This window comes from Mytilus edulis, chromosome 12 (genome assembly GCF_963676685.1).
Source record: "Mytilus edulis chromosome 12, xbMytEdul2.2, whole genome shotgun sequence".
Taxonomy (NCBI): Eukaryota; Metazoa; Mollusca; class Bivalvia; order Mytilida; family Mytilidae; genus Mytilus; species Mytilus edulis.
Window position 1 is genome coordinate 68,923,524 of NC_092355.1, and position 10,583 is coordinate 68,934,106.

Consider the following 10,583-nt stretch of genomic DNA (forward strand, 5'->3'; position numbering starts at 1 on the left):
TGTATCTGCTGTGAACACATGCAATCATATAATATTTTTTTAATTTTTTTTTTGTCAAAATGATGTGGATGCTTGAGCATCTGAGCATACATACAAGATACGCCACAATTTAACCCCACCCTTGTACATCGTGTCAATCTGTTATATATTTAGATATATATTATATGTTTATGTGTAATTCAGTTTATATGTTTTACGGAACTGTACAAGTGATGTCCGGAAACGCCTTTTTGTTTTACTCTCTCTCTTATTAAAATGTCGTTAACGTAAGATGTGTTTTTGTTCATGAGCTAGTCGCAACCCCAACACTAGTATTAATAAGACGAGGCGATATCGTTACATGGTGGAGTGACCCTAAAAAGATTATTAGGAGACTTTTAACAATTTTATGAGAATATTTGCCGTTTTTAAAAGACATTTTAATTATTTTTGAAAATGTGACTCCCGTTGATAATACATGTAGACCCCATACACGAGGACGACACACGTGGTTGATTCGTCAATATGGATTATAAATTAAGAGAGCTTTTTGACCAGTGACTTATACCAACAAATATTAGTCATTTTTTACAACAAAATTTCCACACAAACATAGACATTTATTTTTTATTCATCTTTTCGTCATGTATACATAAATGCTTCTTCCCCGTGTCAGAAAACATCATGGACGTCCGTAGGTGTATTCAAATATCTATTGTCTTGTATAGACGGAATTACTTGGAATAATTGGAGATTGCAAAAATAAAAGATTTATTATAGTATATGCATTGCCTGTATTTATTCTCGTTTTTTTGTAGAATGTGAGATTTATCTCATTTCTGCTCGTTTACTTACAGCTGAGCGTACAGTATGTGAGATTTTTCTCATTACTGACTTTTCCGTGTGATATATATAAAACATTGTATTTTTATTGGGTAAATGTCGGAATCTGACAACGAGTCTGTATTTACAGACGATTTTCTATTATATAACCAAATAACAGACGACATAGAACCCGATATTGGCTATTTATTGCAACCACCGGCTTCTCCACTACAGTTAAATACTTCGTTTAGTCTGCCAAATGTAGAGACACCAATTACCCCTGCCTGGACACAATTTGATAAATTTAAAACCTCAGATTTTACCAATTCTAGTACGCCAAATACCGTAGTTTCTTCAACACTTGACGACGAAGTTCAACCTCCCATATCAAATTTCAAACATAATTCTTTTCACAAAATGGAAAAGTTAGCAAATTGCCGTAAATTTGGGGGATACCCACATGAAAATGCATTCCAGTTTTTGAGTGAGTTTGAGTCTTATGCCGTGTTACATCATATATTACCGGAAGAGGATGCTAGAAAAATTGCCGCTTTTCATTTACACCTTTGTGGCCCAGCTCTTACTTGGTTCAATACTCTTCCAGCCGACAATAAGCAATACTGGCAAACTTTTGAACAGGTTTACAAGAAGCAATATATTGATGTTGATTTTCGAAGTCCAACTATACTTCTTGAAGGTGAAATATTTGAAACATTAAAGCTTTCAAAAGGGCAATCAATTGACGATTTTTACGCTCAACTCCTTGAAAAAGCAACAATTTTGCACAAAAGTGATCACGAAATACTGATTAAATTTATAAAGGGTTTGCCTGATCAACTCGCCTTTTTTGTTCGGGCAGGTCACCATAGTAATAGCGCAAATTGCCTAGCAGCTGCCAAAATGGGCGAAGCTTACGGTTATCGAAAGGACGAAGCACCACTTGTAGCTGCTGTTACTAAATCTGCCAATAACACACCCGCTGCGGTGAAAGATTTAAACAATTTCAAAACCGATGTAGTTAGTGAATTACAAGGACAAATAAACAGTCTAACCCAAGCCGTGTCAAAACTTGCCACAAACTTTTCACAGCAACTAGATAATTCTCGTGATGTAAAAGAAAACGATCGGTTTTCTCGTCCACGAAATCGAGATCGTCAAGTATATCAATATGACCGTGGACTGTGCCGTAAATGTCAAGCGCCAGGACACTTTGCACGTGCCTGCAATTGGAATGAACAGGGTAATATAGATTCCTCATTTATTTGTAATATTTGTGGCCAAACGGGCCATAAGAGTCCACAGTGTGTAAACTATTCGGGAAACCGGAGGAACCCGGGGTTCACAGGGCAGGACCCCCGGGGCGGCATCTAGATAAAATTTCTGTACACGCGTCTGCCCATGTTAACATTTCTGATAAATCGGTAAATTATTCAGAATCAACTGAAGGTACAAGTGACGACGATTCAACATTTGTTAGTAAATTTTTGTATATGCCTGTGCGAATTGCAAATCTGGACATTTCAGCATTGATTGATACAGGTAGTTCAATAAATGTCATGTCTTCGCAACTTTTTAACTCAATACCAGATTCAATGAAGTCCGAGTTCAGTGCTACGAGTGACAAAATTACTTTAGCGAATAACCAAACAGTGCAAATTTATGGAACTGCTAAGGTTAAGATTACTGTGCCTCAAGGAAAGCACTGGATTCATGTATATATTTTAGTGCAAACATCGCATCCTTTAATTTTAGGAACGAATTATTTATATTCCAAGAATATCGTTCTTGACTTTAGTGATTGTCGCCTAAGATCTAAACATTCCAAGGTTTTAACTCAAAGTCCCGCTTCTATACCTCCGAATTCAGAAGTCCTTATTTGGGGACACGTAAATGGAAAAGTGCAATATGGAATGCAAGGTATATGTATTTCTAAAATATCTAAAGACCGAGGAGTCATAATATCAAAAGCTGTAGTGACAGTAAATCGAGAGAAACAAGTCCCGATTAAAATTTTGAATTTTACTAATGAAACTGTACATTTGAATAAAGGACAGATTTTAGCGGAGCTTGAACCATTTTCTAAGGATCATGTATGTATGCCTTTGAGTGAAAATAATGACACTCATTTTGTTCAAAATATTCAATTGTCGACCGAACCGGTGATTAAAGATACTGAGATCGACTCTAAATTTATTTCTTATTTTAATATTCCCGAATACTTAACTGAAGTACAGAAATCGACATTGATTGAATTTTTACATTCTAATAAAGAATTATTTGTAACCGAGGAAAACCCTGACTTAGGCTTTACTAATGTTGTTCAACACCAAATATGTTTGAAGCCCGACTTTAAACCGAAACACCAACGTTCATATCGTTTAACTCCTGAAAAGAAGGATATTCTAAGACATCATTTAGATGAACTTTTGAGACAAGGTGTAATTGCACCGGTAGACGAAACAGAAGATGTCCCTATTACAAGTCCGGTTGTACTTGTGTCGAAAAGAACGTACCAAAAAGGCAAAGCAAATGCTTCATCGAAAGAGACTAGTTTGTCAAAATTTCGTTTCTGTTGTGACTTTAGGTATTTAAATTCCATGACTCAACACTTTTCTTATTCAATTCCTGATTTACAAGATCTCACTGAATCGTTTTCTACAAAAACACCGAATTTTCTAACTTCAATAGACTTATCATCTGGATTTTTTCAGTTACCGATTTCAAAAGACAGTCAACGTTACACAGCCTTTAATACCTGTTTTGGTACTTTTAAATTTTTAAGATTACCGATGGGACTGAGCTCATCTCCAGCATCTTTTCAACTGTTGATGGATAAAGTACTTAAAGGATTAACTTTTAAATCATGTTTGTGCTATCTTGATGATATCCTTATTGCATCCGAAACATTCGATCAGCATATTGAAGATTTACGGAACGTTTTTCAAAGACTTTCGAATGCTGGTTTAAAGCTGGGACCCAAAAAGTGTACCTTTGCTCAGAACTCTTGTATATATTTAGGTCACAAAATTTCAAATAAAGGAATTGAGCCGCCACCGGACCGTGTTCAGGCCATCGTTGATTATCCTATACCAAAAAATGTGAAAGAGTTACGCCGCCTTGTTGGTTTATTTAATTGGTTTCGGAAATACATCAAAAATTTCAGTGCTGAAATGGAACCTCTGACGAGACTTTTAAAGAAATATGAATGTTTTATCTGGACCGATGAACAACAACGTGCATTTCAGAATGTTAAATCACTCCTGCTAGATTCTCCTATTCTAGCCTTTCCAAACTTCAATTTACCATTTAGACTTGCTGTAGACTCTTGTTGTAAGGGGATTGGTTACGTGCTATATCAGAAAATGAGCGAAACTGATGAAATTCGTGTTATACGATTCGGATCTAAAGCACTTAGTAAATGGCAGAAATCATATGGCCCAACAAAGCTAGAATTACTTGGCATGGTTACCGCCGTTTTAGAATGTTCACCATACCTACGTACACAGCCGTTTGTTATAGAATGCGACCACCAAGCGTTGAAACCGCTATTTAGCAACCAACTGAAAGGCGCCATTTATGAGCGATGGATTGCTATTTTGCAGCAATATAATTTTGAAATTCAATACAAACCTGCGAGGGAAATGCAGGTTCCGGATGCTTTGTCACGATGCACGCAAGAGACTAATAACGCCTTTGAAAGTCCAGACGAGCAAGATCCGTACTTCCCATATGAACCGGAAAATACAGGTCAAATAATTGTTCCAGGGGGTATTCAATTGACCACTTTATTACATGACTCGGATACTAGCGACAGTAAAAATTTACAATTGAACAATATTTGTCTGCCTGCGCCAGTTCCGATGTACACCGTCGATAATAGTGTTCCACGCAAAAATGTATTGTTACAGGCACAAAATGAATATGATGCCGACACTGAAGACATTGATCAACAGTTTGCACGTGTAGCAAAGAAACGTAAACCGCGAAAAACGATACAACTTTACCCACGAAAGAAATATAACGTAGTGAAAAAATCAGAACCTTTGAATAAACTGACCGATTGTGACTCAAAGCATACTCAAATATCGATTTCTGATCAGTTGAACCAGTTTGAAAAAGTTTATCAACAAATCACTCAGTCGACTAATTTACCAAAATCGGATCAAATATTTGATCAAAGTACTGATAGTGCTACTTCTCAATGTGATGCAACATTTTTCAATCAAAGCACTGAAAGTTCTCAAAATGAAGAGCCAGACAAAATATTTAATCAAAGCACTGCAAGTGATAATGTACAGGATTCGGACAAAATATTTGAGCAAACTACTGACGTTAATGAAACGCAGGTTACTTATATAAGTGAAAATGAAATCACGAACAATTATACCAACAAACGAGACTCTGATACTGGTATTGATAGTGATCCAAATGTAAATATTTTGAAATCGATTGACATTTTTAGGGAAAAAGGATTTAGTATAGAGTCGATACATGAATTGCAGCGCAATGACACAAACTGCAGACCTTTAATTCAGTATCTTGAAAGAAACGAACTACCAAAGCTGCAGAAAGAAGCCCGCCGACTTCTTTTATTAATACCAAATTTTCACTTGATCAATGGAATATTATTTCATACACGAAATAGGAAATCAGTGCGTGCAAAAACAATGAATAATTTTCAGCTAGTTGTCCCGGAAATTTCATTGAAAACAATAATTGCATTACATCATGATTCGACATTAGGTGGACATTGTGGTATACAAAATACTCTTGATTTAATCCAAGAACAGTACTATTTTCCGAATTTGAGTGAAAAAGTAACTGATTATATTCGTTCATGTCATGAATGTCAAAGCAGGAAAAATACCACTCTAAAAACAAAAGCGTCCATTACGTCATTTCCTACGCCGTGTGCACCATTTGAAGTTTGGGAAATGGACCTTCAATATGGACCCGTTCCTGTCTCTCGAAGTGGCAATTCTTACATTTTTACTGCAATTGACTTATTTAGTAAATACATGTTTGCAGAGCCGATACCTAACACTGATCCGTTAACAGTCGGAAATTCTCTTTTTAGATTAGTCACGCAATTTGGAGTTTGTCGAACTATCGTTAGTGATCAAGGATCGGAATTTATTGGTAAATGTTTCCGAGAAGTTTGTCGTTTATTGGATATTATTCAGGAATATACCCCTAGCTTCGCTCATCATTGTTTGGGAGCATGTGAGAGACCTCACAGAACTTTATCGGAAAGACTAACACCGTTTATTGTAAAAGGAAAACCATGGGAGGACGTATTACCGGGAATAGTATTTTCGATGAACAATACGCCAAACCAAAGTGTTGGATTTTCGCCTTTTGAAATAGTGTTTGGAAAAAGACCCCAATTTCCGTTGTCTCTACATATTAAGGACACCGACTTTTCGTCTGTACCTAAAGATTGCCATACGTATCTGAAACAGCAATGTGAAAAATTAAACATTATACGTACTGAAGTCGAGAAAAATGCTATCAATTCAAAAGTTAAAATGATGGACCGAGTAAATAAGGACAAAATATCAAATATTTCATTTAATGAAAACGACTATGTTTATTTGTTGAAAGAGCCAACCGGGTCAGGACAAAAATTTAAGAATAAATTTGCCGGTCCATATGTGATTTCTGCAGTAAATAGCCCTCATATGTACACCCTGAAGGACCCACACACGAACAAAATTCTATCAAAGTCAGTGCATATCAACAGACTGAAATCTGCGTATGTGAGAAAACCAAATCCGTCAAAATATTTTATGGACCCTGTTCATACGAAACTAGACGATGTTGAAGTCCAAGATTATACACCTATGGATGAGGATAATACGCCTGTTAAGGACAACCAGAACACCAATTATGACAATTTATCTGAAAATACTTCCGATTCTGATAATACAAGCAAATCAGACAATATTTTGATTGTTGAAAATAGTACAGCCATGTCTCGCCCAAAGCGCACTAAGAAATTACCCGCTAGGTTCAAAGATAATAATTTCATTCATTTTAGTGAGGTTGACGTATCTAGCGAATCAACGTCTGCAAGTCAGTTAAAAGTGAAAAGATTTCTAGCGCACAAAATTATGAATGGAAAAAGAGCGTATCTTGCTCATATAGTTGGTGAACCAGCCCAACACGCTATGTGGCTTCAAGAACATCAGCTTGGACCGAAAGCAAAGGCCAAATTAAAATCTCGACCTCCGCCAAAAATTTAAACATTTTTATTGTCATATCATCATCTTTATTTAATTAGCGTCCACCATTTATATACTCGTTAGATTTATCTCATGAGTACATGCGCGATACAACTATATATATATATCTTCACAAGTAGACTATTTGTCTGTGATAGTTTTCTCATGACTACATGCGCAATACAACTGTATATATTCACAAGTTGCTATTTGTCTGTGAGATTGATCTCATGACAATTTAATGAAGTAGCTATGTACAACGTAACATTTATCGAAATTTGGAACATCGACTCATGATATTAATAATTTGTCAAGGATCTGTGTTTGACGTCTGTATTTTATTCTTTCTCAAACTTACTTGTGAGATTTATCTCATAGTAAGATATCCGTTATACTGAATATCCGTAAACATGGTAAATGAAGACCAAGAGGCAAAAGAAAAGAGAATTGTGAACATTTATTGTGTGTTCCCTATTATATTTTGTATTATTATGCATTGATGTTTTATTATATCATTCCGGCATCACTTACATATATGATTATTGCAATATTTTGTATTGATTATTGATAACATGAATAATTTTGTTTGATAAACATGTTTTTTTTTGTAATGAAGCTTTTATTAGAATTTAAAGGCAGTTAGCCTAAATTACTTTTGAAAGGCAAATTCATTGACTTTAGAACATGTAGTTAAAAGAAGGATTTTTTTTGGTGGTTTTTTTTTTCATTTTGAATATAGGATTTTGCGTATCGTATAAAACTTTTGTTTGTTATTTCGAAAGTTGCAAGGATTAGTTAAAGACTTAATCGTATTGTCAAAACTTTATAAAGAAAACTACACTTTATTTTAAGAAATGAACATTGTTTTTTCTGTAGTGCGGATTGTTAGTGAAATAAGTTTAATACCCCCAAAACATGGAAATTGGAATAGTAAGGCATAGATAACCAAATGAGATTGTATGAATACCTGTCAGTGACTTTTATATGTTAATCACGAATAACCTGAGTAGTATTCATTGCTGTGAATAGTATGGTTCACGAGAAATTCAGAGTGCATGAGAGTTTTATGATCTGGTCTTATATTGTATTTTTGTGTGAGACTCTTTGAAAGTGTGCATATTTTATCACGTTGAGCATTTATCTACAAAATAAGAGTAAGGTCTCTGGTGATTTCATAGTATTTTATATCATATGATATTAACTGTCACGTTTATGACGAACAAGATATTTTCTATACATGTAGTACTCTGCAATTTGTTACAGGATGCTTATTCCACAAAATTATCCATACCAGTTACTTGTTTGTTTTTATATATTGAAAGTTGAGAGAATTTTGAATATTATGAAAGTTAGAAAGATATATTGGTATTATTGATCATGTATTTTATTCGATTATGGTATGAATTCCACATATGCAAAAATTCATTGGGAATTTTCTTTCTGCCGGGGGATGTTATATATTTAGATATATATTATATGTTTATGTGTAATTCAGTTTATATGTTTTACGGAACTGTACAAGTGATGTCCGGAAACGCCTTTTTGTTTTACTCTCTCTCTTATTAAAATGTCGTTAACGTAAGATGTGTTTTTGTTCATGAGCTAGTCGCAACCCCAACACTAGTATTAATAAGACGAGGCGATATCGTTACAAATCACTGGATATCGACTTTTTTTTCCGGGGGGGGGGGGGGGGGGGGGGGGGGCTGATTTTGTACATAGACTTGTACATAGACAGAACACTTGAAACAGAGACGATCCTAAAATATATAGTTACAGTACTAGCAAAGAGTTAAAGACACTTTAACTAGTTGGGAAACATTATTTTTTAGCCTTGTTGCAACTTTAAGATAAGCAGCAAAAAATAATCGGAATGTATCACGATTCAGAATGTATTCTATCACAGTTCTAAATGTAATGTACCACTATTTATCTCTGATAAAACAAAACAAAACCGGAGGAATATGAAAGGGTAAATATCTACCTTGTGTATGTAGTTTTTCGAACTTTTTCAAATTTTACATCAAATTCTTTTCCTCTTCAAAACATTTCTGACTTGTTTGTCTGGCATCAAATGGCTACTATAGTATTTAAAAGTCTTCGATTAAGTATCACAAAACATCGAACCAATGAAAACCTAGAGAATAAGACACACCATCTACACAATAAAACTACTCACAAAATTTATTTGACCACAGCCTTGTTGATCAATTAACTTTTAGTCAATTCATGAAATGCCTACAGCCAAATCATGTGACAAAGAACGATTCTAAATAAGAAGTACGTGAAATATGACTGAGCCTCTTTCACAACATATATGTCATATATATATACTACTAAAATAACGAGGTCCAATTTGTTAACCGGCATGACTTAAAATGGACGAAATCAAAGCAACGGGTAAATCATTACGGCACAGAAATAAGTACATTCTTATATAACATAAAAATCGTCATGAACATGCATGAAATATTTGCCACTGGACATTAAGCAACGAACAATCAGTCAATATATATAACATAAAACTATGAAAGCGTAGTACATGTACTAGGAAAATTATTGTAACAGTACACTAAGTAGTCTTAATGCATAATATAGCAAGACATTGAGCGTATTCTCCGGGTATCGTTACACGAGATTGGGTCTTAGGTGTGGTCTGATTGCATTCCACTGAATACACTATTTTAACAATACATAAGAAACATTCTTATAGCTTAGCACTAAGTCCATTCTTATAGCATAGCACTAGGTACATTATTATAGATATTCTGGAGGTGGCGTGAATCAGATGGGGATACTAAAAAATTTCAAAGATCTTTAAGAGTACATATAATATTATCTGAAATGCCTTCGTCTTGCAATATTATTAACATATTTGACTTGTTTACACTTTACACAAGTATTCCCCAACAGACAAAGGCAACCTGAAAGATTTAGTATTGCTTTGTTTCATTTAAAAGAATGGCCAACGTAAAAACAAGTAGTTTGTCCTAGGGAGGAATAAATCCTACTTTGTAAAGAATCACTCGGATTTAAACAAACTCACATTATCAAGATGTTTGATTCCTTGATTGACAACATAATTGCTACGTTTGGTGAACTAAACATTTTTTTAACAACAAACGGCATTCCCATTGTAACCAACTGTGTCCCTCTTCTTGAAGACTTGCTTCTTTATTCGTATGAGGCTGCTGTCATACAGGAAATTCTTAGTTAGAAAAATAATAAGTAAGCAGTATCCTTTAACTTTACTTTCTGTTATAAGATGATGTTCTCTCACTAAGTAATTCGAAATTTAGTTACTATGTTGAACTCATCTATCCCATCGAACTTGAGATTAAGGATACTACAGATACAGTTAAGTCTGCCCCCATTTCTAGAAATTGACAATAAGGGTCGGTTGAAAGCAAAACTTTACAACCAAAGAGATGATATCAACTCTCAAACTGTAAACTTCCCATTTCTATGTATCAACATTCCAGCAGCACTTGCATACGGAGTATTTAAATGGTACGATATTCCCGGGATTATATTTCTTTAATAGAGAGTTGCTGC